The sequence below is a fragment of the Hylobates moloch genome, unplaced genomic scaffold (genome assembly GCF_009828535.3).
Source record: "Hylobates moloch isolate HMO894 unplaced genomic scaffold, HMol_V3 SCAFFOLD_3, whole genome shotgun sequence".
In the NCBI taxonomy this organism is placed as follows: Eukaryota; Metazoa; Chordata; class Mammalia; order Primates; family Hylobatidae; genus Hylobates; species Hylobates moloch.
The window spans coordinates 99,866,375-99,892,585 of record NW_026652278.1 but is presented as its reverse complement, the minus strand read 5'-3'; the positions used below and the strand labels follow the sequence as shown (position 1 = coordinate 99,892,585).

Below are 26,211 nucleotides of genomic sequence, written 5' to 3'. Positions count from 1 at the left end.
AAGAATGGCCTAACATACTTCCCTCCCAAGCTAATAAATTCTGACATATTATGTGTCACTGGCAAGTCTCAAATTCAGGTTTTTGCTGCTATTGGCAGTGGCTTGTTGCAAATATTTATTGAAGGTTTGAAGTGTAGTAACTGAAAAACCCTATAAGGTAGGTACTATTAGACTCACTTTCTGAATTAAAACAATGAAGGCACAAGGATTTCAAGTCACTTGCTCAACAACACACAGGTAAAGAGGCAGAGCTGAGATACTAAATTTGGTAGTCTGTGAACAGAATCTGCATTCTTATTCACTGGAGAAGACAGGTTCTCTGGGATGTTTTTCTAAAATGCCATCTCATTGAATTGCAAGCCCGTACTCCACTAGATTGCAGAAACTTAATCTTAGTCAAAAGCCATGGTGTCCAGCGTGACCCATGTTTCCTAGGGTCATGTCTGAGTTAGTTGGGAATATAAACAGTGCTTTGGGATCCGGATGAGGAATCTGGTCCTCAGCCATCAAACCATGGAAGTTGTTGCCACATTGTTCCTACAGATGGCACTCCTGCCTGACTTCACCCAAAATCTTTCAGGTACTTGAGAAACACCAGTCAACCCCAAGGGCTGGTGTTTGGGAGACTCTGCAAGACCATCTCCTCCTAACTCCACCTATGCACAGATCTACTCACGTTTAGTCTAGCTCTGCATCCTCGGCTCTCCATGGGAAGAGGACCTCAGGGAACAGGACTTCCAAGACCTTCTCTCACCATCCTCACTTGACCTGATGGAAGAGGTTGGATGGGATCAAGGGGGCACTCATCTAGCAGCCAGGATCATAGCCCTATGTGTTTTTATTGCTGCTGCCCACACCCCTGCAACCCAGATATGCTGAGAGGCCCTGTCTTTTCCTGGATTCCCATTTACACACCTATACAACAAACAGGGCTGCACCAAGAAGCCCCTCCCTAAGGTTTTATGTGAGACAAATACAGGCTTGTGTGTGGTTCAAAGATGTTTTTGCTGTAAGATTTGTCAGTTTGGATTTTAGCCTGAAGTTAGTGGGTACTCTGGAGATAGTTAAACCTGAAAGGCTTGGGAAGGCAATGGTTTGCTTGAAAACAGACAAGAAAATGAAGAAAGAATGAGCCAAAGAAGAGGGAGCAGACGTTAGGTGTGGTGGCTCATGCCTGAATTCCAGCACTTCGGGAGGCCAAAGAAGGACTGTCTCTTAAGCCTAGGAGTTTCAGACCAGTCTAGACAACACAGCAAGACCCCACCTCTAACCAAAAAAAAAAAAAAATTAGACCCCATCTCTAACAAAAAAAAATTAAAATATTAACCAGACGTGGTGACGCTCTCCTGTAGACCTAGCTACTTGGGAGGCTGAGGCCGGAAAATCCTTTGAGCCCAAGAGTTTAAGTTACAGTGAGTTAGGGTGGTGCCTCTGCACTCTAGCCTGGGCGACAGAGAAAGACCCTGTCTCTAAATTGAAAATAAAAAAAAGAGGGGGAAGAAAAGAATTAAAAAATGGGAGGGGAACCACTTAACATCTGTTCAGGGATGTGGCTCTCACTAGCACCAATGAGATTAATATCATCACCATCACCTTCATCACTACCATTTTGCATGCATCATCTCTAATCACATGCCCAGAGGTCAAACACTGGTGGCCCGAGGGTGGAGTAAGCATCCCAGGGTAGGCAGTGACTACCTCACAGTAGTTCCCACCAACGTCACGTCCCTCATGTAGGTACCAGCCAGGCCCCATTGGCATTGGAATGTATAGACTCAGATGTGTTGGGTGGGCCTAGGTAGAAATCTCACTTGATTCACTAGGTAGAAATATCACAGTATATTTATCATATACATGGTGTTATGATGCATCTCTGCCCAGGAATAGAATTCAAACAAGAGTCTTAGAAATGCACTGAAGTGAATGAAATCCAGGACCTTAGGGCTGGTCACCCTGAGTCTCAGCATTATGTCTTCTTCCACCACCTGTTTCTTCTATTGTAGTCTTACAAGTGCTTGGGGGCCAGTGGTCGCTTAATCCTCCCCTCTCCTCTTGATGCCGCCTCCATGTCCCCACCCCTCCTCAACAGCAAAAACGAAACGACCACAAAGCTCCCCAGCTGGTTTTGTATCTAACATTTTATCCTAAAGTTTTGAAAAGAAAAAGAAAAAACCTGATAATTTCTAAATGAGGTAATTCATTTAGGCACTGACAGCCATTCATACATCACTGTGAATTCATTTACCAAATTAATCAATCAATTTAGTCCAATAATCAGATAAAGCAGGCAGCAGACCAGTTTGCTCTGGTTTGATTTATTAGATGACTAGAAAGATCAGACGATTAGATCAGATTAATCAAATGCTTTTTACAAGCATCTACAGAACAGAAAATGTCTTCCCAGGGCATCATGAGCTAAACCGAGTGCGCTGGGGGACTGGGCTCCGGAGAGGAGCTGCTTGGGGTTCTAGGCTCCCACTTTGCTCAGGTTTTAGAAGTCCCACGTTGCAGAGGCACGGCTGAGCAACCCAGTTACCGGACATCTCTGTTAGTTTCCTGTGGCTTCAGTAACAAACTACCATAACCTTAGTGGTTTAAAACAACACAAATTTATTATCTCATGGTTCCAGAGGTCAGAAGTCAAAAATGGGTTTTACAGGCTTAAATCAAGGTGTGGACAGAACTGCATTCCTTCTAGAGATTCCAGGGGAAAACCCATTCCTTCCCTTTTTCAGCTTCCAGAGGCCACCTGCATTCTTCGGCTCATCACTCTGATCTTTGCTCTGCCATCAGTCACATCTCTCGCTCCCTGCCTCCTGCCTCCCTCCTTCGCTTATAGGGATGCTTGGGTTCACACTGGGTCCATCCAGATAATTCAAAATCATCTCTCATCTCTAGAACCTTAGCTTAACCCCCCTGCAAAGTTCCTTTTGCCATGTAAAGTAATATATCCACAGGTTCCAGATCAGGATGTGGACATCTTTGGAGGACCGTTATTTCACTTCTTTCAACAATCCAAGGCCATCACCAGGTTTTCAGAAGCCAAGATGGCCTGCCTGGTCCCTTCAAGACACCTCTGTGCTTGGAGACACTGAAAGGCCTCACGGGATAAAACCATATACTGCTGGTTCTGCCACAGCTCTTAAAATTAAAGTAGTCTGTCTGCATTAAAACCCAGCTTCCAGAAGACTTCTGCCATCATGGAAATATATAACCAGGGTGGATAAATAGCATGCTTCCAACAATGCTTATCATGTATCATCAGGGAATGATAGGTGGGTTTATCACATTTCCTGTGATTAAGAGGTGCCATAATTAATTACCTGTTGGGAAGGGACCAGGTGATGATGCTTTGAACTTGGGACAGGAGGCCCATCTCCAGACTCCAGAAAAGATGAAAAGCATTGAACTTACAATGGTTACTTCTTCCGTGAAACATGTTAGCTTGAGACAGAATCTAATAACAAACTAGGCTATACTGAAGTGTGTGTGTGTGTGTGTGTGTGTGTAAAATCTTGTGTTTTTCTTATGATTTACCTCTACCAATAACAGTGCACTTCGAAGGTCCAAGGCTTGGAACTGGGGATAAAGTCCATAAGGGTAAAAATAAAAATCGTCTAATATATGCTATGTCCTGAGTGAGTGGGAAATAATGTGGCTATTAAAAGCTGACTGGGTCTTCAAGGAAGTTGTATTAGTGCATTTGGGGGGTCATAACAAAGTGCCAGAAATTGAGTGGCATAAAACAACAGAAATTAATGTTCTCGCAATCCTGGAGAGTAGAAGCCTAAGATCAAGGTGTGGGAGGGGAAATTCCTTCTGAGGTGTCTCACAGGGGCTTACAGACAGCCGTCTTCTCCCTGTGTCATCACGTGGGCCTCCCTCTGAGTGTCTGTGTCCCAACCTCTTATTATAAAGACACCAGTCATATGGGATCAGGGCCCATCCTAGTGGTCTCCTTTTACCTTGATTACCTCTTTGAATAACTTATCCAAATACAGTCACATTCTGAGGGACTGGGGTTAGGATTTCAACATATGAATTTTGGAGGGCACAATTCAATTGGTAACAGAAATGTAGGGCTGAGCAAGGCAAAGAGGAGGAGATAGCAGAGGTGGAGTAGAGTGGAATGCACATACATATGGCAGAGAAGGCTTGAGAGGGGCTGGAATTTAGGCAAAGAGATTTTGTTTTTGGTTTTGTGTGTGTGTGTGGTTTTTTTTTTTTTTTTTTTTTTGAGATGGAGTCTTGCTCTGTTACCCAGGCTGGAGTGCCATGGTACAATCTCGGCTCACTGCAATCTCTCCCTCCCGGGTTCAAGCAATTCTCCTGCCTCAGTCGCCCGAATAGCTGGGACTACAGGTGCCAGCCACCACTCCCGGCTAATTTTTCTATTTTTAGTAGACACGGGGTTTCACCACGTTGACCAGGATGGTCTCGATCTCTTGACCTTGTGATCCACTAACATCGGCCTCCTGAAGTACTGAGATTACAGGTGTGAGCCACCGTGCCCGGCCCAAATATAGTTCAATCTACTCTTAGGTAAGGGAAAGACACTAAACACAGACAGACTGAATGACAATAAGGAGGCTCTGTGATGCCTCTAGATAAGTCACTGATAAAAGCTTGGTTTCAGGGTTTCTAGGTCTTCTTTCAACTACACTCTGCTTGTCATAGCACTCATAGTGCACTCACTGTATTAGTCTGGTCTCACACTGCTAATAAAGACATACCCAAGACTGGGTAATTTACAAAGAAAAGAAGTTTAATTGACTCACAGTTCCACATGGCTGGGGAGGCCTCACAATCATGGTGGAAGAGCAAGGGACGTCTTGTGTGGCAGCAGGAAAGAGAAAGCTTGTGCAGGGGAACTCCCCTTTATAAAATCATCAGATCTCATGAGATTTATTCACTATCACAAGAAAAGCATGGGAAAAACCTGTCCCGGTGATTCAATTATCTCCCACCAAGTCTCTCCCACAACATGTGGGGATTACTACAATTCAAGGTGAGATTTGAGTGGGGATGCAGAGCAAAACCATATCATCACTCACATTTCAGTAGTACCCAGACTATGTCTGTTTCCCTCCATGACTAAAAACTCTAACCTTCCGTTGTGAGGCAAACAGTCAAAATGAAGGAGATACACAAAGTTTCCCCACTTTACTTCCTTGGGGACAGAAAACTCTGACGTAGATAAGCATTGTCCTAAAACCTCTCCACCTTAATTTCCTCATCTATAAAAAGAGTGGATATCCTGGATGATTCTAAAATTATATTAGTAGGATTGGAAACTCAAATCTACTTATGACTCTAGAGAAAATTATTTAACATATGCTTCCCAGGGAAATATTAAATTAAAATCATGGCTGCATAATGACTAAATACCAAATGAGGATATCTATCAATAAAAAGAAAGGCAATTAGCAACATAATCAATCGATATACCGTTTATGTTTTATTATGAACATGAGCCAGTTCCTTAAGTCAATTACTGCCTGCATTACTTTGCTAGGGCTGCCATAACAAAGCACTGCAAACTGTATGCTTAACAGCAGAAATGCATTGTCTCATAGTCCTGGAAATCAAGGCACTGGCAGGGTTGGTTCCTTCTGAAGATGTTAGGAAAGAATCTGTTTTCGACCTCTCTCCTAGCTTCTGGTAGTTCCCTGGCTTGCGGCTGAATAACATGTCATTCTCCCTGGGTGCATTTCTGTGTCCAAATTTCCCCTTTTTATAAGAACACCAGTCATATTGAATTAAGAGCTCACCCTACTCCAGTATGACCTCATATAACTAATTACATCTACAATGACCCTATTTCCAAATAAGGTCATCATTTGAGGTACTGGAAGTTAGGACCTCAACATATGAATTTAGCGGGGGACACATATAAACCCATAACACTGTCTGTCAGTGGATTAAAAAAAAAAGAGAACATTTAACTCTCTCACTGTATCAGTCTGTTCTCACATTGTTCTAAAGAAATACCTGAAACTGGCTAATTTATAAACAAAAGAGATTTCATTGGCTCCCAGTTTCACAGGCTGTACAGGAAGCATGCTGCTGGCATCTACTTAGCTTCTGAGGAGGCCTCAGGAAACTTATGATCACAGCAGAAGATGAAAGGGAAGCAGTCACGTCTTACATGTCAGGAGCAGGGTGAGAGACAGTGGGGGGGAAGGTGCCGCACACATTTCCACAACAAGGTATCGTGAGAACTCACCATCATGAGAATAGCACCAAGGGGATGGTACTAAAGCATTCATGAGAAATTCACCCCCATGATCCAATCACCTCCCACGAGGCCCCACCTCCGACACTGGGGATTACAATTTGACATGAGGTTTGGTGGGGACACAGATCCAAACCATATCACTCATCCTGTCCATTTTAAAATGGAGACTCAGTCAACATGTACCTACACAGTAGCCTCCTCCTCTGTCCGCAGTTTCACTGTTCGTGGTTTCTGTTACCCACAGTCAACTGTGGTCCAAAAATAGATAAGTACAGTATAATATGATATTTTGAGAGAGACAACATATTCATACACATGTTATTACAGTATATTTTTATCATTCTATTTTATTACTAGCTATGGTTGTTAATTTCTTATTGTGCCTAATTTATAAATTAAACTTTATCATAAGTATGCATGTATAACAGAAAAACATACAGTAGTATACATAGTATACTATAGTCATGTATACGGCGTTCAGCACTATTTGTGGTTTCAGGCATCCACTAGTGGGCTTGGCACATATCCCCATCAGATAAGAGGGGATTGCTATATTTTCTGTAATGTTACTCTTAATCAGTAATTAAATCAAAAGCATTTTTTGAAAAAGAAAACTTTGTAAGTCAACTAAAGAAAAACTCTTATTCTCCTGTATGTCTTCTTCTATATGTCATCATAAAACGTTTGCCTTTAGAACCTTTCCAGTCCTTCTAGCCTATCTATTTTTGCCCCTCCAACTCAAGTATGTGTAATGTTTAGAGGTTATTTCCAGAATGTTTTCCACTTAGGGGATCCTTGAAGCAACAAGTTAGACTGCCTGTAATGATTTGGGTGTCTGCAATGTACCCGCAGGGAAGAGAACCAGTCCTTGTCGGTAGCTCAGAGTAACCCCAATTTCAATATGTTTGGTAAATGTGATGAAAGTCTCCAAAATTGCAGTCTAGACTCACTCAGCAGTCTCCAGAGCACATGTTCATAACAAAACATATATAATATTTTTATTCCTCTTTTATCTTGCAGTAAGCATTGACAGGACATACTTTTCTTTCACCCTTCTTCACTTTTAATTAGCTTTTACCGGCCATAATAGAGCTGTAAACACCATGTGACAACAGTAGCATTTTCCGCTCACTTAAGAATTCAAGGCCAGGCATGGTGGCTCACGCCTGTAATCCCAGCACTTTGGGAGGCCGAGGCGAGTGGATCACCTGAGGTCAGGAGTTCTAGACCAGCCTGGACAACATGGTAAAACCCCGCCTCTACTAAAAATACAAAAATTAGCTGGGCATGGTGGCATGTGCCTGAAATCCAGCTACTGAGGGGGCTAAGGCAGGAGAATCTCTTGAATCACTGCAGAGGTTGCAGTGAGTCAAGATCACGCCATTGCATTGCACTCCAGCCAGTGCAACAAGAGCAAGATTCTGTCTCAAAAAAAAAAAAAAAGAATTCAAGGTGGCCTCAAAGAATCCCCGCAATTTAGGAAAACCATAGTTTAATATGAACTTTTAAAGGATAAATGTACATTTAGCATTTGGGACTATTACTTGAAGCCTGGTTTGAAGATGTCTACTACTCTGAACATTTAATAACTGATTTCTTATAGGCATAAAATCAATTGAAATATGAAAAGGCCTGTCTAGATGGAAAAAGTATCTTTTAAAGCTGTGGGGATATCTTGTGGCCAAGTTTATTGAAGTTTTTTTTTTATTATTTTATTTATTTATTATTGAGATGGAGTCTAAGTCTTGTTGCCCAGGCTGGAGTGCAGTGGCACAATCTGAGCTCACTGCAACCTCCACCTCCCAGGTTCAAGTGATTCTTCTGCCTCAGCCTCCCGAGTAGCTGGGATTACAGTCACATGCCACCATGCCCGGCTGATTTGGTATTTTTAGTAGAGATGGGATTTCACCATGTTGTCCAGGCTGGTCTTGAACTCCTAACCTCCAGTAATCCACCCACCTCGGCCTCTCAAAGTGCTGTGATTATAGGCGTGAGTCACTGTGTCCAGCCAAGATTCTTTTTAATGAGATAACAGTTGATCCTCCTCCATGTGGGTGCATCCTGCCTCTGTGGATTCAACCAACCATGGGTCAAAAATATTTGAAAAAAAAATTCGTCTGTACTATTTACATATAGACTTTTTCTTGTCATTATTCCCTAAACAATAAGTATAACCATTATTTACATACCATTTATATTGTGTTAGGTATTATAAGTAATCTAGAGATGACTTAGAGGATATGGGAGGATATGTGTAGGTTATGTGCAACACTACATATTTGCAAACATTACTATTTTCCCTTTTGTCTACACACCCACAAATAAACACTTAAAAAGACATCATTTTACAATGGTGTAGAATTTGCATTTAAGGGACTTGAGCATCTGTGCATTTGGGTATTCGTGGGAGGTCCTAGAACCCCCACCACAGACACCAAAGGATGACTGTCTTTTGACTGAACAAATATAGGGAATGCTTACAGTAGGTTAGTAATTGTACTATATGCAAGGAGAATAAAGATAAAACACAAGCTGTTTTTTGAGGAAGCTATCAGAATAGAAAGAGACTGAGCTATTTAATATGGCCAAACCTCATTTTATTTACTTATACAGAAGAAATCCAGATCTTGTTTCAAAAAAAAAAAAAAAAAAAAACAGTTAAAAGTGCAGATGTCATGAACAGCTATGGCTTTCACCTGTTTTCCATACAGCCTGCATTCCTTAGCACCCGTGCCTCAGTTTTACTTAAGAGACTAACCAGCGCACACTGTCCGTGTGTTAACGTGGGACTGCTGGTCAGCTCCTTTGGCTCCAGGTCCATCTAATCCATGTATTCTTTTTTTTTTTTTTTTTTGATGGAGTCTCACTCTGTTGGCCAGGCTGGGGTGCAATGGCGCGATCTTGGCTCACTGCAACCTTCACTCCCCGGATTCAAGTAATTCTCCTGCCTCAGCCTCACAAGTAGCTGGGATTACAGGCATGCACCACCACACCTGGCTAAGTTTTTAATAGAGACGGTGTTTCACCATGTTGTCCAGGCTAGTCTCAAACCCCTGACCTCAGGTGATCTGCTCACCTTGGCCTCTGAAAGTGCTGGGATTACAGGCATGAGCCACTGTACCTGGCCAATTTCTTTTATTTACGCCACCTAGTCTATTGTATTTTTATGGCAGCCTGAGCTAATACGCAAGTTCAGAATATAAATACTTTTAGCTGTACATGGAACCACTATTGACCATGTATCAGACTTTAAAAGTCTCAATACATTTTAAAAGATTACAATTTTACAGACTATATTCTCCAATAATAGCCTTAAATTAGAAACCAATAAGAAAAGAACATCTAGAAAATGTCCACATCTCATTTTTTAAAAAGCTAATTGATATTAATAAAATTACAGGTGAAATTAGAAAATATTTTAAACTGAAATGAGAATAGAAAATACAACATAGCAAAATGAGGCGCAATGCTTAGAGGGAAGCCTATCACTTTAAATATTTAGAAAAGAAAAAAATTATATCAGTTATATTACTTCTTAGGACACTGAAAAATTCAAATTGAACCAAATTAAGTAGTAGAAAGAAAATAATAAAGATAAAAGCAGAAAGCAATGAAATAAGAAATAAAGAAAAAATAAAGCCAAAAATTATTCCTTTGAAGAGTAATTGAATTAATAAACTCCTAAAAAACCAATCACACACATACAAAATGTCTAGAATTAGGAATGAAAGAGGAAATATAACTGCTTGTCCTACAAGCATTAAAAGGATAATAAAAAATATTATGGACAATTATATGCTAATAAATATGTCAATTTAAATTAAATGACATATTTCAAAATTGATCCAGGAAGTAATATTGAATCAGAATACTCTGTATCTACTAAAGAAATTTAAGTTACAATAACTAACATTTCCATAAAGGATACAGTCCTAGGCGGTTTCAGATGGTGAATTCTATCAAACACTGAAATGAGAAAAGGATCAATCTTACCAAAACCCTCACAAAATAGAAAAAGGAACACTTCCCAACTCATTTTATGAGGCCAGCATCACTCTGATACCAAAATCTGACAAATCAGAAAATTTCAGAAAATGTCTCTCATGAACATAGACGCAAAAGTTCTTAACAATATTAGAAAATCAAATCCAGCAGCATATAAAAATAATATTACATCACCACCACGGAGAGTTTATCCACGGAATGCAAAGCTGATTTAACAACAGAAAACCACTCAGATAATTCACTACATTGAAAGATGAGGGAGGAAAAACAACACGATTATCTTAATATAGGAACAAAAACATTTGACTAAATTAACGTCATTCATGACAAAAACTCACAGCAAACTAGGAATAGAAGTGAACTTCCTCAACCTCATAATGGTCACTACAAAAACCACTACTGTTAACATACATGATGAAATATTGAACTATTTCCTTCTTAATTTGGAGAAAAAAATCACGGATATCTGCTCTCACTTCAATTCAACATTATACAAGAGGTTAGAGCTATTAAAATAAGGTAAACTTAAACAAATAAACAATTTTAAAAGAGACAGAAGGAAGAGAGGGAGGGAGGAAGAAAGTTTGGAAAGAAGGAAGTAAAACTGTGTTTGTTTGCAGATGATGTGATATTTATGTAGAGAACTGTCAGGCCTCTGAGCCTAAGCTAGGCCATCATATCCTTTGTGACCTGCACATACACATCCAGACGGCCGGTTCCTGCCTTAACTGTGACATTCCACCACAAAAGAAATGAAAATGGCCTGTTCCTGCCTTAACTGATGACATTGTCTTGTGAAATTCCTTCTCCTGGCTCATCCTGGCTCAAAAGCTCCCCTACTGAGCGCCTTGTGACCCCTCACTCCTGCCCGCCAGAGAACAACCCCCTTTCGACTGTAATTTTCCTTTACCTACCTAAATCCTATAAAACGGCCCCACCCCTATCTCCCTTCACTGACTCTCTTTTCAGACTCAGCCCGCCTGCACCCAGGTGAAATAAACAGCCAATGTTGCTCACACAAAGCCTGTTTGGTGGTCTCTTCACGTGGACGCGCATGAAATTTGATGCCGTGACTTGGATCCGGAGACCTCCCTTGGGAGATCAATCCCCTGTCCTCCTGCTCTTTGTTCCATGAAAAAGATCCACCTACGACCTCGAGTCCTCAGACCCACCAGCCCAAGGAACATCTCACCAATTTTAAATCAGGTAAGCGGCCTCTTTTTACTCTCTTCTCCAACCTCTCTCACTATCCCTCAACTGCTTTCTCCTTTCAATCTTGGCACCACCCTTGAATCTCTCCCTTCTCTTAATTTCAATTCCTTTCATTTTCTGGTAGAGACAAAGGAGACACATTTTATCCGTGGACCCAAAACTCTGGGGCCAGTCACAGACTCAGGAAGGCAGCCTTCCCTTGGTGTTTAATCATTGCAGGGACGCCTCTCTGATTATTCACCCATGTTTCTGAGGTGTCTGACCACGCAAGAACGCCTGCCTTGGTCCTTCACCCTTAGCGGCAAGTACCACTTTTCTAGGGGGCAAGAACTCCCAACCCCTTCTCTCCATGTCTCTACCACTTTCCCGCTTTTCTAGAGGGCAAGAACCCCCCAACCCCTTCTCTCTGTGTCTCTACCCCTTCTCTGCTTTTCTGGGGTCAAGAACCCCCTGATCCCTTATTTCCACACCCCAACCTTTTATCTCTGTGCTCTGATCCCTTATTTCCACACCCCGACCTCTTATCTCTGTGCCCCAACTCCTTATTTCCGTGCCCCGACCCTTTTCCCGCTTTTCTGGAGGATAAGAACCCCCGAACCCCTTCCCTCCATGTCTCTACTCTCTCTTTTCTCTAGGCTTGCTTCCTTCACTATAGGCAACCTTCCACCCTCCATTCCTTCATCTCCCTTAGCCTGTGCTCTCAAGAACTTAAAACCTCTTCAACTCACACTTGACATAAATGCCTTATTTTCTTCTGCAATGCCTCTTGACCCCAATACAAACTCGATAGTAGTTCCAAATAACCAGAAAATGGCACTTTCAATTTTTCCATCCTGCAAGATCTAAATAATTCTTGTCATAAAATGGGCAAATGGTCTGAGGCGCCTGACGTCCAGGCATTCTTTTACACAGCAGTCCCTCTCTAGTCTCTGTTCCCAATACAACTCATCCCTAATCTTCCTTCTTTCCCTCCCACCTGTCCCCTCAGTCCCAACCCCAAGCATCGCTGAGTCTTTCTAATCTTCCTTTTCTACAGACCCATCTGATCTCTCCCCTCCTCCCCAGGCTGCTCCTTGCCATGCCGAGCTAAGTCCCAATTCTTCCTCAGCCTCTGCTCCTCCACCCTATAATCTTTTTATCACCTCCCCTCCTCACACCCCGTCCAGTTTACAGTTTCATTCTGTGAGTAGCCCTCCCCCGCCTGCCCAGCAATTTCCTCTTAAAAAGGTGGCTGAAGCTAAAGGCATAGTCAAAGTTAATGCTCCTTTTTCTTTATCCAACCTCTCCCAAATCAGTGAGCATTTAGGCTCTTTCATAAAATATGAAAAACCCAGCCCAGTTCATGGCTCGTTCGGCAGCAACCCTGAGACGCTTTACAGCCCTAGAACCTAAAAAGTCAAAAGGCCGTCCTATTCTCAATATACATTTTATTACCCAATCCACTCCTGACATTAAATAAAGCTCCAAAAATTAAATTCCAGCCCTCAAACCCCACAACAGGACTTAATTAACCTCGCCTTCAAGGTGTACAATAATAGAGTTAGAGTAGAGGCAGCCAAGTAGCAGTGTATTTCTGAGTTACAGTTCCTTGCCTCCACTGTAAGAAAAACCCCAGCCACATCTCCAGCACACAAGAACTCCAAACCCCTGAACCGCAGCTGCCAGGGGTTCCTCCAGAACCTCCTCCCCCAGGAAAGGGGCTACAAGTGCCGGAAATCTGGCCACTGGGCCAAGGAATGCCCACAGCCCAGGATTCCTCCTAAGCCATATCCCATCTGTGTGGGACCCCACTGAAAAATCTGACTGTTCAACTCACCTGGGCAGCTACTCCCAGAGCCCCTGGAACTCTGGCCCAAGGCTCTCTGACTGACTCCTTCCCAGATCTTCTCGGCTTAGCGGCTGAAGAGTGACACTGCCCATTGCCTCGGAAGCCCCTAGACCATCACAGATGCCGAGCTTTAAGTAACTCTCACAGTGGAAAGTAAGTCCCTCCCCTTCTTAATCAATACGGAGGCTACCCACTCCACATTACCTTCTTTTCAACGGCCTGTTTCCCTTGCCTCCATAACTGTTGTGGGTATTGACGGCCAGGCTTCTAAACCTCTTAAAACTCCCCAACTCTGGTGCCAACTTAGACAATACTCTTTTAAGCACTCCTTTTTAGTTATCCCCCGCCTGCCCACTTCCCTTATTAGGCCGAGACACTTTAAATTATCTGCTTCCCTGACTATTCCTAGGCTACAGCCACACCTCATTGCCACCTTTTCCCCCAGTTTAAAGCCTCCTTCACATCCTCCCCTTGTATCTCCCCACCTTAACCCAGAAGTATAAGACACCCCTACTCCCTCCTTAGTGACCGATCATGCACCCCTTACCATCCTATTAAAACCTAATCACTCGTACCCCACTCAATGCCAATATCCCATCCCACAGCATGCTTTAAAAGGATTAAAGCCTGTTATCACTCGCCTGTTACAGCATGGCCTTTTAAAGCCTATAAACTCTCCGTACAATTCCATTTTACCTGTCCTAAAACCAGACAAGACTTACAGATTAGTTCAGGATCTGTGCCTTATCAACTAAATTGTTTTGCCTATCCACCCCATGGTGCCAAACCCATATACTCTCCTATCCTCAATACCTCCCTGTACAACCCATTATTCTGTTCTGGATCTCAAACATGCTTTTTTTACTATTCCTTTGCACCCTTCATCCCAGCCTCTCTTCGCTTTCCCTTGGACTGACCCTGACACCCATTAGGCTCAGCAAATTACCTGGGCTGTACTGCCACAAGGCTTCACAGACAGCCCCCATTACTTCAGTCAAGCCCAAATTTCTTCCTCACCTGTTACCTATCTCAGCATAATTCTCATAAAATCACACGTGCTCTCCCTGCTGATCATGTTCCACTGATCTCTCAAACCCCAGTTTGAGAGTTCCATAAAACAACAGCTCCTTTCCTTCGTAGGCATGGTTAGATACTTTTGACTTTAGATACCTGGTTTTGCCATCCTAACAAAACCATTATATAAACTCACAAAAGGAAACCTAGCTGACCCCATAGATCCTAAATCCTTTCCCCACTCCTCTTTCCATTCCTTGAAGACAGCTTTAGAGACTGCCCACACCCTAGCTCTCCCTGACTCATCCCAACCCTTTTCATTACCCACAGCTGAAGTGCAGGGCTGTGCAGTCAGAATTCTTACACAAGGACCAAGACCGCGCCCTGTAGCCTTTTTATCCAAACAACTTGACCTTACTGTTTTGCCTAGCCCTCAAGTCTGCGTGCGGCAGCCGCTGCCACCCTAATACTTTTAAAGGCCCTAAAAATCACAGACTATGCTCAACTCACTCTCTAAGTTCTCATAACTTCCAAAATCTGTTTTCTTCCTCACACCTGACGCATATACTTTCTGCTCCCCGGCTCCTTCAGCTGTACTCACTCTTTGTTAAGTCTCCCACAATTACCATTGTTCCTGGCACGGACTTCAGTCTGGCCTCCCACATTATTCTCGATACCACACCTGAACCTCATGACTGTATCTCTCTGATCCACCTGACATTCACCCCATTTCCCCATATTTCCTTCTTTCCTGTTCCTCACCCTGATCACATTTAGTTTATTGATGGCAGTTCCACCAGGCCTAATTGCCACTCACCAGCAAACGCAGGCTATTCTATAGTATCTTCCACATCTGTCATTGAGGCTACCACTCTGCCCCTCTCCACTACCTCTCAGCAAGCCGAATTAGTTGCCTTAACTCAAGCACTCACTCTTGCAAGAAGACTACGCGTCAATATTTATACTGACTCTAAATATGCCTTTCATATTCTGCACCACCATGCGGTCATATGGGCTGAAAGAGGTTTCCTCACTACGCAAAGGTCCTCCATCATTAATGCCTCTTTAATAAAAACTCTGCTCAAGGCCGCTTTACTTCCAAAGGAAGCTGGAGTCACTCACTGCAAAGGCCAACAAAAGGCATCAGATCCCATTGCTCAAGGCAACGCTTATGCTGATAAGGTTATGCTGATAAGACAAGCAGCTAGCTCTCCAACTTCTATCTCTCACGGCCAGTTTTTCTCCTTCACATCGGTCACTCCTACCTACTCCCCCACTGAAACTTCCACCTATCAATCTCTTCTCACACAAGGCAAATAGTTCTTAGACCAAGGAAAATATCTCCTTCCAGCCTCACAGGCCCATTCTATTCTGTCGTCATTTCATAACCTCTTCCATGTAAGTTACAAGCCGCTAGCCTGTCTCTTAGAACCTCTCATTTCCTTTCCATCATGGAAATGTATCCTCAAGACGATCACTTCTCTGTGTTCCATCTGCTATTCTACTACCCCTCAGGATTGCTCAGGCCCCCTCCCTTCATACGCATCAAGCGCGAGGATTTGTCCCTGCCCGAGACTGGCAAATTAGCTTTACTCAACATGCCCCAAGTCAGAAAACTAAAATATCTTAGTCTAGGTAGACACTTTCACTAGATAGGTAGAGGCCTTTCCCACAAGGTCTGCGAAGGCCACCACAGTCATTTCTTCCCTTCTGTCAGACATAACTCCTCAGTTTGGCCTTCCCACTTCTATACAGTCTGATAACAGACCAGCCTTTATTAGTCAAATCAGCCAAGCATTTTTTCAGGCTCTTGGTATTCAGTGAAACCTTTATATCCCTTACAGTCCTCAGTCTTCAGGAAAGATAGAACGGACTAATAGTCTTTTAAAAACACACCTCACCAAGCTCAGCCACCAACTTAAAAAGAACTGGACAATACTTTTACCATTTTCCCTTCTCAGAATTCAGGCCTGTCCTCGGAATGCTACAAGGTACAGCCCATTTAAGCTCCTATATAGATGCTCCTTTTTATTAAGCCCCAGTCTCATTCCAGACACCAGACGAACTTGGACTGTGCCCCAAAAAACTTGTCATCCTTACTATCTTCTGTCTAGTCATACTCCTATTCTCCGTTCTCAACTACTCATACATGCCCTGCTCTTGTTTACACTGCCGGCTTACACTGTTTCTCCAAACCATCACAGCTGATATCTCCTGGTGCTATCCCCAAACTGCCACTCTTAACTCTTGAAGTAAATAAATAATCTTTGCTGACAGGACTATGCTGAATCTCCTTAGGCACTCTCTAATCAGATGTCCTGGGTCCTCCCAATTCTTAGATCTTTAATACCTGTTTTTCTCCTTCTCTTATTCCATTTAGTTTTTTAATTCATACAAAACCGTATCCATGCCATCACCAATAATTCTAAATGACAAATGTTTCTTCTAACAATCCCACAATATCACCCCTTACCACAAAATCTTCCTTCAGCTTAATCTCTCCCACTCTAGGTTCCCACACCACCCCAATCCAGCTCGAAGCAGCCCTGAGAAACATCGCCCATTATCTCTCCATACCATCTCCCAAAATTTTTGCCATCCCAACACTTTACCACTATTTCATTTTATTTTTCTTATTAATATAAGAAGACAGGAATGTCAGGCCCCTGAGCCCAAGCTAAGCCATCATATCCCCTGTGACCTGCACATACACATCCAGATGGCCGGTTCCTGCCTTAACTGATGACATTCTACCACAAAAGAAGTGAAAATGGCCTGTTCCTGCCTTAACTGATGACTTTGTCTTGTGAAATTCCTTCTCCTGGCTCATCCTGGCTCAAAAGCTCCCCTACTGAGCACCTTGTGACCCCCACTCCTGCCTGCCAGAGAACAACCCCCTTTTGACTGTAATTTTCCTTTACCTACCCAAATCCTATAAAACGGCCCCATCCCTATCTCCCTTCACTGACTCTCTTTTCGGACTCAGCCCACCTGCACCCAGGTGAAATAAACAGCCTTGTTGCTCACTCGTAGCCTGTTTGGTGGTCTCTTCACGTGGACGCACATGAAAAGAATCCTAAGGAATCTACAAATCACTTACCAGAATTCAGTGAATTTAGCAAGATCACAAAGTACATGGTCAAAATACAACGATAAATTGTTTTTCTATAGGCTAGCATTAGACAACTCAAAAAATAAAATCTAAGATTATGCTATTTACCATAGAGAGAAGTATATAAAATACTTAGAAAAATGTTTAAAGTCTTGAAATATCTTTATACTAGACAATTACAAAGATTCCCCAGAGAAATCAAAGCAGACATCAATAAATGGAGAGCCATGTGCATGAATTAGAAAACTAAATATTCCTAAAATTTGAAATTCTTCCCTAATTAATCTGTGTCTTCAATGCAGTCTCAAGAAGACATTCATAGAAGACTTTTCCTTACATAGAAATTAACAGCTGTTTCTAAAATCTATATAGCAATTCAAAGGACCTAAAATCATTAAAGCAACCCTTAAAAAAAGAACAAATTGAAAAGACTCTGCACCAAATTTCAAGACTTAAAGCCAAAGTAATCAAGATGAGGTGGTATTTTCATAGAAAAAGAGAGACAGATCAGTGACTCAGAGTCCAGAAATAGACCCACACATATGCATTCTATTAATTTTTGATGAATAAATGCACTGACTACTCTTGGTTTGGTGATATATATATATATGAAAAATACAAATATAAGCAGATTCATGTTTTTCTAACATATTAAAGTACCTGACAACATTCTTCAGGCAAAGGAAGAGATAAAGGGCAAAAGAAGATTGTGATCTAGCTCAGAGGTCTAGCACAAGCAAATGGAAAAGTAGAGATGATATAGATTATACTACATCTTAGAAGCAACACTATTATAGGCAAAATGTACAAAAACTCATTTTAAATATAATACAGGAGGGAGACAAGAAAAGCTGGGACTCTTGTAATGCATCCCACAGTCTAGCTCCATAAGGATGACCTCATGATGTTTGGTTATTCATTCATTTTCAAGAGTGAGGTCCTTAAGCCTATGTGAGAAAGACAGGAGAGGGCATGGGGAATGGGGATAAAAGGAAACAAAGGAGCAAGGAGCTTTATGTGGGTGTGATCATGAAGGAGCTCAGGAAAGGATACTCCAGAATCTAGGCCCCAGAAACAAAAGTTTCTCTCTGACTTTCTGCTGCCTCCTGACTCTGACCTCTCATTCTCCCTGAGGCTACTAATAGGAACTAGACTATCTCTGCCCAGGCGCGGTGGCTCACGCCTGCAATCCCAACACTATGGGAGGCCAGGGCGGGCAGATCTCCTGAGGTCAGATGTTTGAGACCAGCCTGGCTAACATAGCGAAACCCCCTATCTACTAAGAATGCAAAAGTTAGTCCAGCATGGTAGAGAGAGGGAGGGAGGGGGAGAGAGAGAGAGAGAGAGAGAGAAAGACAGAAAGAAAGAAAGAGGGAGAGAAGGGAAGGAAGGAAGGAAAGAGAGAAAGAGAAAGGAAGGAAGGAAAGAAAGAGAGAAATGAGGGAAGGAAAGAAAGAGAAAGGAGGGAAGGAAGGAAAGAAGGAAGGAAGAAAAGAAAGAGAAAGGAGGGAAGGAAGGAAGGAGGGAGGGAAGGAAGGCAAGAAAGAAAAAGAAAGAGAAAGGAAGCAAAGAGAAAGAAGAAAGAGAAAGAAAGAGAAAGAAAAAAGAAAGAAAGAAAGAAAAGAAAGAAAGGAAAAGAAAGAAAGATTATCTCTTTCCCAGGATGGGTCACAGAAACCAGAACCTCTTTTCCCTGACACCAACAATAAAACCGAAAATTATTACTCTGCCTCCCCCGACATCTTTTTTTTTTTTTTTTTTAAAAAAAAAAAAAAAAAGAGACAAGGTCTCACTATGTTACCCAGGCTGGCCTTGAATTCCTGGGCTCAAGGGATTCTCTTGCCTCAGCCTCCCAAAGTGGTAGGATTACAGGCGTGAGCCACCACTCCCCAGGCTCAATGACTTTCTATGTAAAAACTGGCCATAAATAAATTGTCTGACCTACCTTGTTTGATTGTAGGTCATAATAGCCCCATTCCAGAGACGGTCCTGCCCCACACTCAGACGGAAGAAACGTGGCACAGAGAGGCCAAGAGGAATCTAGGCAGACTGGCCTTGCTGGGTTTCCTCACTCAGTCTGTCGGCATTAGACCAGACCCTATGGCCCAATCCTGTTTCTACAGGGCTGTCCATATTGTGTTGGACCTAAGCATAAAAATGAACAATTTCTTCTATATCTTTGGATCTTCATTCTGAAGGCTCCCATGTCATATAAAACTATGATCTAATAAATTTGTATACCTTTTCTCTCATTAATCTGCCTTTTGTCACTTGACTTTCCGTGAACCATCAGAGAGTGAAGGGGAAGTTTCCCGTGGCCCTGTGATGATAATATGCCATAGAATGAAGAGCATGATGGCATCAATGCTCTATATCTGAATGACCATCTGTCTATTTGTGCTCCAACTTACAGAAATCTGTTGGAATCTCTGGCCCACTGAAGTTAGGGACAAAAAGTCCCTAACTTCATTGACAATACTCTCTGTATATATTTTAATTTTTATTTATTTACTTTTATTTATTTATTTATTTATTTTGAGAGAGAATCTTGCTCTGTCGCTCAGGCTGGAGTACAGTGGCACGATCTCGGCTCACTACAACTTCCGCCTCCCAGTTCAAGCAATTCTCGTGCCTCAGCCTCCCAAGTAGCTGGGATTGCAGGCACGTACCACCACACCCAGTTAATTTTTGTATTTTTAGTACAGACAGGGTTTCACCATGTTGGCCAGGCAGGTCTTGAACTCCTGACCTCAAGTGATCTGCCTGCCTTGGCCTCCCAAAGTGCTGGGATTACAGGAGTGAGCCACTGTGCCCGACCTCTATATATATATTTAAATTATTACTTTCCTTCTAACATATATGTGATCTGTGATAGAAAATAATGTGTCATTAATCATAATTTCTAAACATGGCATTTACGAAAACAACATTTTGCATTTTGAATGATAAATTTCCAACTACAGTTACAAAAATATATCCAAGAAAATGAACCAAGAGATACTGAGATGGAAATTGCCAAGGCCTCTCTGTTAGATACTTCTTGTCCCACTGTTTTTTATCTTTCACTCCGGTGTGATAGCTTTTGACATGTAAATATATCCATTCGTGGCCACTAGATGGCAGTCTGCTCAAAAACATGGCTTGGTTCCTTTTTCTTTCCACAAGGCTAAGGAATTATGTTCGCATTTGACCTGTTCTTTCCCTCCAAAACCTAGCAAACCCAAGTTTTCATGAGTTTGCTAAGAACAAAAGTAGTTATCCTGAGTACCTAATACCTGAACAAAATGTTTTCGCTGTTTTCAACGAAGGGAACATCTTGTCACGACAGGAATTCACTGGAGTTAGACAGAGAAAGGGTCCCAGCCATGAGTTCAGTAAAAGGTACAACATCCCTCCCTCTGTCTCTCTCCGTTTAACTCTCTTTCTTTCTCTCTTTCTTTCTTCCCCTCTTCCTTCCTCCCTCTTTCTTTTTTCTTTCTTCTCTCCCTCCCTTTGTTTTCCCACTCCCTCCCCTCTCTTTTTTCTTGCTTTCTTTCTTTCATTCTTTCTTTCTTTTTCTTTTTCTTTCTTTCTTCTTTCTTTCCTCTCTCTCTCTCTTTCTCTTCCTTCCTTCTTTCCTCTCTCCCCACTTCCTTAATATGGTTTGGCTGTGTCCCCATCCAAATCTCACCTTGAATTGTAGCTCCCATAATTCTCACATGTTGTGGGAGGAACCCAGTGGAAGGTAATTGAATGATGGGGGTGGGTCTTCCCATGCTGTTCCTGTGATAGTGAATAAGTCTTATGAAATCTGATGGTTTTATAAACGGCAGTTTCTCTGCACATGCCCTCTTGCCTGCTGCCATGTAAGACGTGCCTTTGCTCCTCCTTCACATTTTGCCATGATTATGAGGCCTCCTTAGCCATGTGGATCTGTGAGTCCATTAAAGCTCTTTCTGTTATAAATTACTCAGTCTCAGGTATGTCTTTATTAGCACCATGAAAGTGGACTAATACACACCTCCTCCCACTCTCTTTCTTTTCTCTCCCTCCCTTTCTCTCTTCCTCCTTTACTCTCTCTCTTTCTCTTTCTTCCCTCTCACCCTCCCTCCCTTCCTTCCTTCACTTTGTTTATCTTTTGTTTCCTCACTTCTCTGGCATCTTCGGTGCTGGTTTCAGCCTCTGGAGTGTTGTAGAGGTGAAGAAGGAAAGCTTCCCCCTTCTCCCTCTGAAGGTCCACTGAAAATGAACTGACAAGAGGCCAATTAATAGGAGAAAACAGCATACAAATTTATTTTAACATGCATAGCACTGGGGAATCCCAGGAGAATGAATTCCCAATAACCCAGTGAGGTCCAGATTCTTATATACTCTTCTTCAGAGGAGAAGAGGAGGTGACAGTCTGTAGGAGAAAATGATTTTTAGGGAGGTCTGAAGGGACCTAGGAGGCAGATATTTATCTTGTAAATGATGCTTTTTGGAACTGAGAGGTAACAGAGAACAGATAACAGTTTGAGACAAAGTTCATTTGCATTCCAGGTATGGTGTTTAACTTCCAATCTCTTCCCCTGTGATGAGTTTTAATCTTCTCTGGTTAATGAAATTTCAGGGGACAGATGCAAGGGATCCAATTGTGTTCTCTTTTGAAGCCTAGTTTCTAGGTTAACATGGGGACTTCAGAGAACAGCCTCATCTTGTGTTTGAGAGAGAGAGAAGATTGAACGGATTGGAGGGGAGGTTGGAGAGATCTTGACACTGCTTCTTTGGTTCCATTTCTAGCATATTTTCTGAGCCCCAACAGTATACACAAATACATGAAACCAGAGGCTGGCACTCTGGGAGGAAATGACGCTGTCATGCAGTTTCTGACCTGGCACCTCTAGTAATATTCACCTGGCTAAGTTTTTGTTTTGTTTTGTTTGAGATGAAGTCTCCTTCTGTCACCCAGGCTGGAGTGCAGTGGCGTGATCTCGGCTCACTGCAACCTCCGCCTCCCGGATTCAAGCAATTCCCATGCCTCAGCTTCCCAAGTGGCTGGGATTACAGGCACATGCCACCATATCTGCTAATTCTTAATAGAGATGGGGTTTCACCATGTTGGCCAGGCTGGTCTCGAACTCCTGTCCTCAGGTGATCCACACACCTCCGCCTCCCAAAGTGCTGGGATTACAGGCATGAGCCACGGCGCCCGACCTTCACCTGGCTTAGTTTTGCATAGCCTACAGAACAGGAGGCTGCTTCTTCCTTGGTCCCTGACCTCTTGCTCCTTGATGTTGTCCAAGGGTGAAAGGATGGTTCCCCCAGTCACTTGCACACGGGAAGAGAGCAAAATCAGGGGCCGACTATAGTTAAGACAAAGGGAATCCAGGACTAAGTGCCCCCACCCTCTGGGTGGTACTCTATCACCCAACAAGTACATTAACTAACAAACTCTAGGTCTGTTTCTTTATAAAAGAGGATAATAATTTTACCTACCTCATTTTTTAAATATAAAATGGATAAAGTACTTAAAACAATACCTGAGACATGTTATGTGGTCAATGAATGTTAGTGCTAATAACCCTGATGATTATTACTATTATAAACACAGCAAACATAAAGTTAAAAGAGAGTTCAGATTAGCAAGGAGCAGATGAAATGACTGATAGTCGCTTATTGTTGTGGCGGTTGTTTTGTTTTGTTTTTCAGACAAGATTTTGCTCTGTTGCCCAGGCTGGAGTGCAGTGGCACAATCATAGCTCACTGCAGCCTCAACCTTCTGGGCTAAAGTAATCCTCCCACCTCAGCCTCCTGAGTAGCTGGGACTACAGGCGCATGCTGCTATGCCTGTTAATTTTTGTATTGTTTGTAGAGACGGGGCTTCACTTTGTTTCCCAGGCTAGTCTCTAACTCCTAAGCTCAAGGGATCCACCCATCTTGGCCCCACAAAGTGCTGGAATCACACGCATGAGCCACCACACCTGGCTAGTTGTTTTTTTATTTTGAAGCTTTACCTTAAAAATCTCTTTGGACTGAGAAGTAGGGCTTTTCCACGGTTGAAAGTTCAAATGTTTGGTAGCAGAGTAGGATGGCTATAGTTAGCAATGGTATATTGTATGTTTCAAAGTAGCTAGGAGAGAGAATTTGAAATGTCCCCCATGAATGATAAATACTCAAGGTGATGGGTACCCCAAATACCATGACCTCATCATTTCACATTATATGCGTGAAACAAATATCACATGTACCCCGTACATAAGTAAAAATATTATGTATCAATTGTTGCCCTGCCTTTACCTGGTCAAAACACAGACTGAAAGCAGCATCCAGGCATTCTTAATGACCCCTAGCAATCTTCTTTGGGCTGTGGATGAGGAGAGAGGACCCAGAAAGATACATAACAATAAATATTTGCAGGATTCTTAGATACAAGTAAATAAATTCAGGATTGTTACCTAGAGAGAGATGCATTTAGAGTTTAAGGCTTTAATCTCATAAAAATAACAGACTGAGGCATCCAAAAATTAAACCCGTGCCATGGAGGAACAGGGACGCGCCATAGAGGGTGTTTAGAGACCAGCAGAATAGTCTACCCTCTTTTATTTCAGAATGTCACAATCTAAAACAGTAAAGATCCTGCTGTCTTGCTCCCAGATAACACGTAATTGTTTGAAAATAAGAAGAATTTTTCATCATGGAAAGATATCCTACTCAGGTGGGAGGAAATGGCTCTTCTTTCTGGAAGGAGGAGTTACAGCAAATAAAGAAATCATGTGGTACATATACACCATGGAATACTATGCAGCCATTAAAAGGAATGAGATCATGTCCTTTGCAGGGACATGGATGAAATGGGAAGCCATTATCCTCAGCAAACTAACACAGGAACAGAAAACCAGCATCACGTGTTCTCACTCATAAATCGGAGCTGAAAAATGAGAACACATGAACAGAGGGAGGAGAACAACACACACCAGGGCCTGGTGGTGAGGTGGGAGGATGGAGAGCATCAGGATAAACAGCTAATGCATGCTTGGCTTAATACTTAGGTGATGGATTGATAGGTGCAGCAAACCACCATGACACACATTTACCTATGAAACAAACCTGGACATCCTGCACATGTGTCCTGGAACTTAAAATAAAATAAAATGTTTTTAAAAAGGAAGTCATGGCCTTGTTACCTTCCAGATTAAGAAGAAAGGTAAACTTAAAATATTTTAACCATGTGACACCTTACTTTGTCATCAGCTGTGGTTATACACAGAACTTAAGTAGCATTCCCAATTATTATGAGAGATTTTTTTGTAAGATGTAGGAGTACGGGCACAGAAAGGGAGACAGCTTGGGTTGTTTTTATCATGTAAGAAACCGGTTCAGAAATCAAAACTAATATTCCAGGCAGCCACACTATATTATTTCTGAAAATTACTTTCCTTGCTTAAGGTTTTCTTGTCAGACTTTCAGAAATCACAGACTTAAGTTTCTCTAAGATGTCCCGCTGTGCTCCTAAAGCCCGAGGACTTCATTAATGGCTCTCCCAGGTTAGCAACAAGGATTAGGGTGAGGGCAGACAGCTTTTCATGCCCTCTGCTAATGACACACCCAGCCCTAACCAGTTTTTCTCACCCTATGCAAATTTCACTGAAATGGCTTTCAGTCTGTGTTTTGACCAGGTAAAGGCAGGGCAACAATTGATACATAATATTTTTACTTATGTACGGGGTACATGTGATATTTGTTTCACGCATATAATGTGAAATGATGAGGTCATGGTATTTGGGGTACCCATCACCTTGAGTATCATTCATGGGGGACATTTCAAACAATTAGCAACAACACACCAGGCCCTGGTGTGTGTTGTTCCCCTCCCTCTGTCCATGTGTTCTCATTTTTCAGCTCCGATTTATGAGTGAGAACACGTGATGCTGGTTTTCTGTTTCTTCTTGTTAAATCTCCTGGAGAGTGCACGCTCCTGAATGTACACAACGTGTCCAAAGATTTTGACACTACGAGTCACCTCTTTTTTTAAAAAGAAAAGAAGAAAAAACAAAACAAACAACAACAACAACAACAAAACTAAGCAACAAAAAAGAAAGCTTGTTTTGACTTTTTTGAGACCACATTCTTCCAGTTTTCTTACAACTTCTTTTAAGGTACTGCTGAAGCTGCTTCCTTGTCTGGGGTGATACCTGACATTCGTTGTCTCAAGGCCACGGAAAACTAGCACGTGAACACACAAAGAGTGAGCTTCAGAGTAGAAATTTAATAGGCGAAAAAAAGGGAAGAGCTCTCTGCTGCAGAGAGGGGTCCCAAGAAAATGGGTTGCCAGTTTCAAGATGAAAAGGGTTTTATAGATGAGCCTGTAGAGCGATGTCTGATTTACATAGGGCACAAAAGATTGGTTGGACCAGGTATGCCATTTGCATAGGGTGAGAAAAACTGGTTAGGGCTGGGTGTGTCATTAGCAGAGGGCATGAAAAGCTGTCTGCCCTCACCCTAATCTTTTACTATGCAGATGGGTTCTCTGCCTGGCCAGCGCCATGTTGCCCCTCTCTTTATTGCACATGTGGTAACAAAAAAGGGAAGATGGAACCTCCATGTCGGATATGCCTGGCCGCCAGGTAGCCCTTTTCTATTGGCACAGCTGCCGGCATTCTCCCGTGCAAGCTTCCAGCTTGCTTATCTATGTTTGCACCTTGATTTTTCAGGCTGCTCTTTGTTAGAAAAAAATAATGTCTTGGGCTGCTTTTTGTTAGCAGGGAAGCCTTGCCGAGGACTCTTTTATCCTCACTATCTGCCTAAATAATTTTTTTCTATCTCCTGCATCACCGTTTCTCAGTT

The 26,211-nt window shown here is 42.4% G+C and overlaps 1 long non-coding RNA gene across 1 annotated transcript in view; it reads left to right on the top strand.

The window, feature by feature from the left end:
- The window catches only part of LOC116479713 (uncharacterized), an 81,225-nt gene that overhangs the window by 53,468 nt on the left and 1,546 nt on the right, over positions 1-26,211 (top strand). The window contains exon 4 of the long non-coding RNA XR_009212598.1: positions 11,213-11,449. This is a non-coding gene — a long non-coding RNA (uncharacterized LOC116479713). The remainder of the gene's footprint in view (positions 1-11,212; positions 11,450-26,211) is intronic.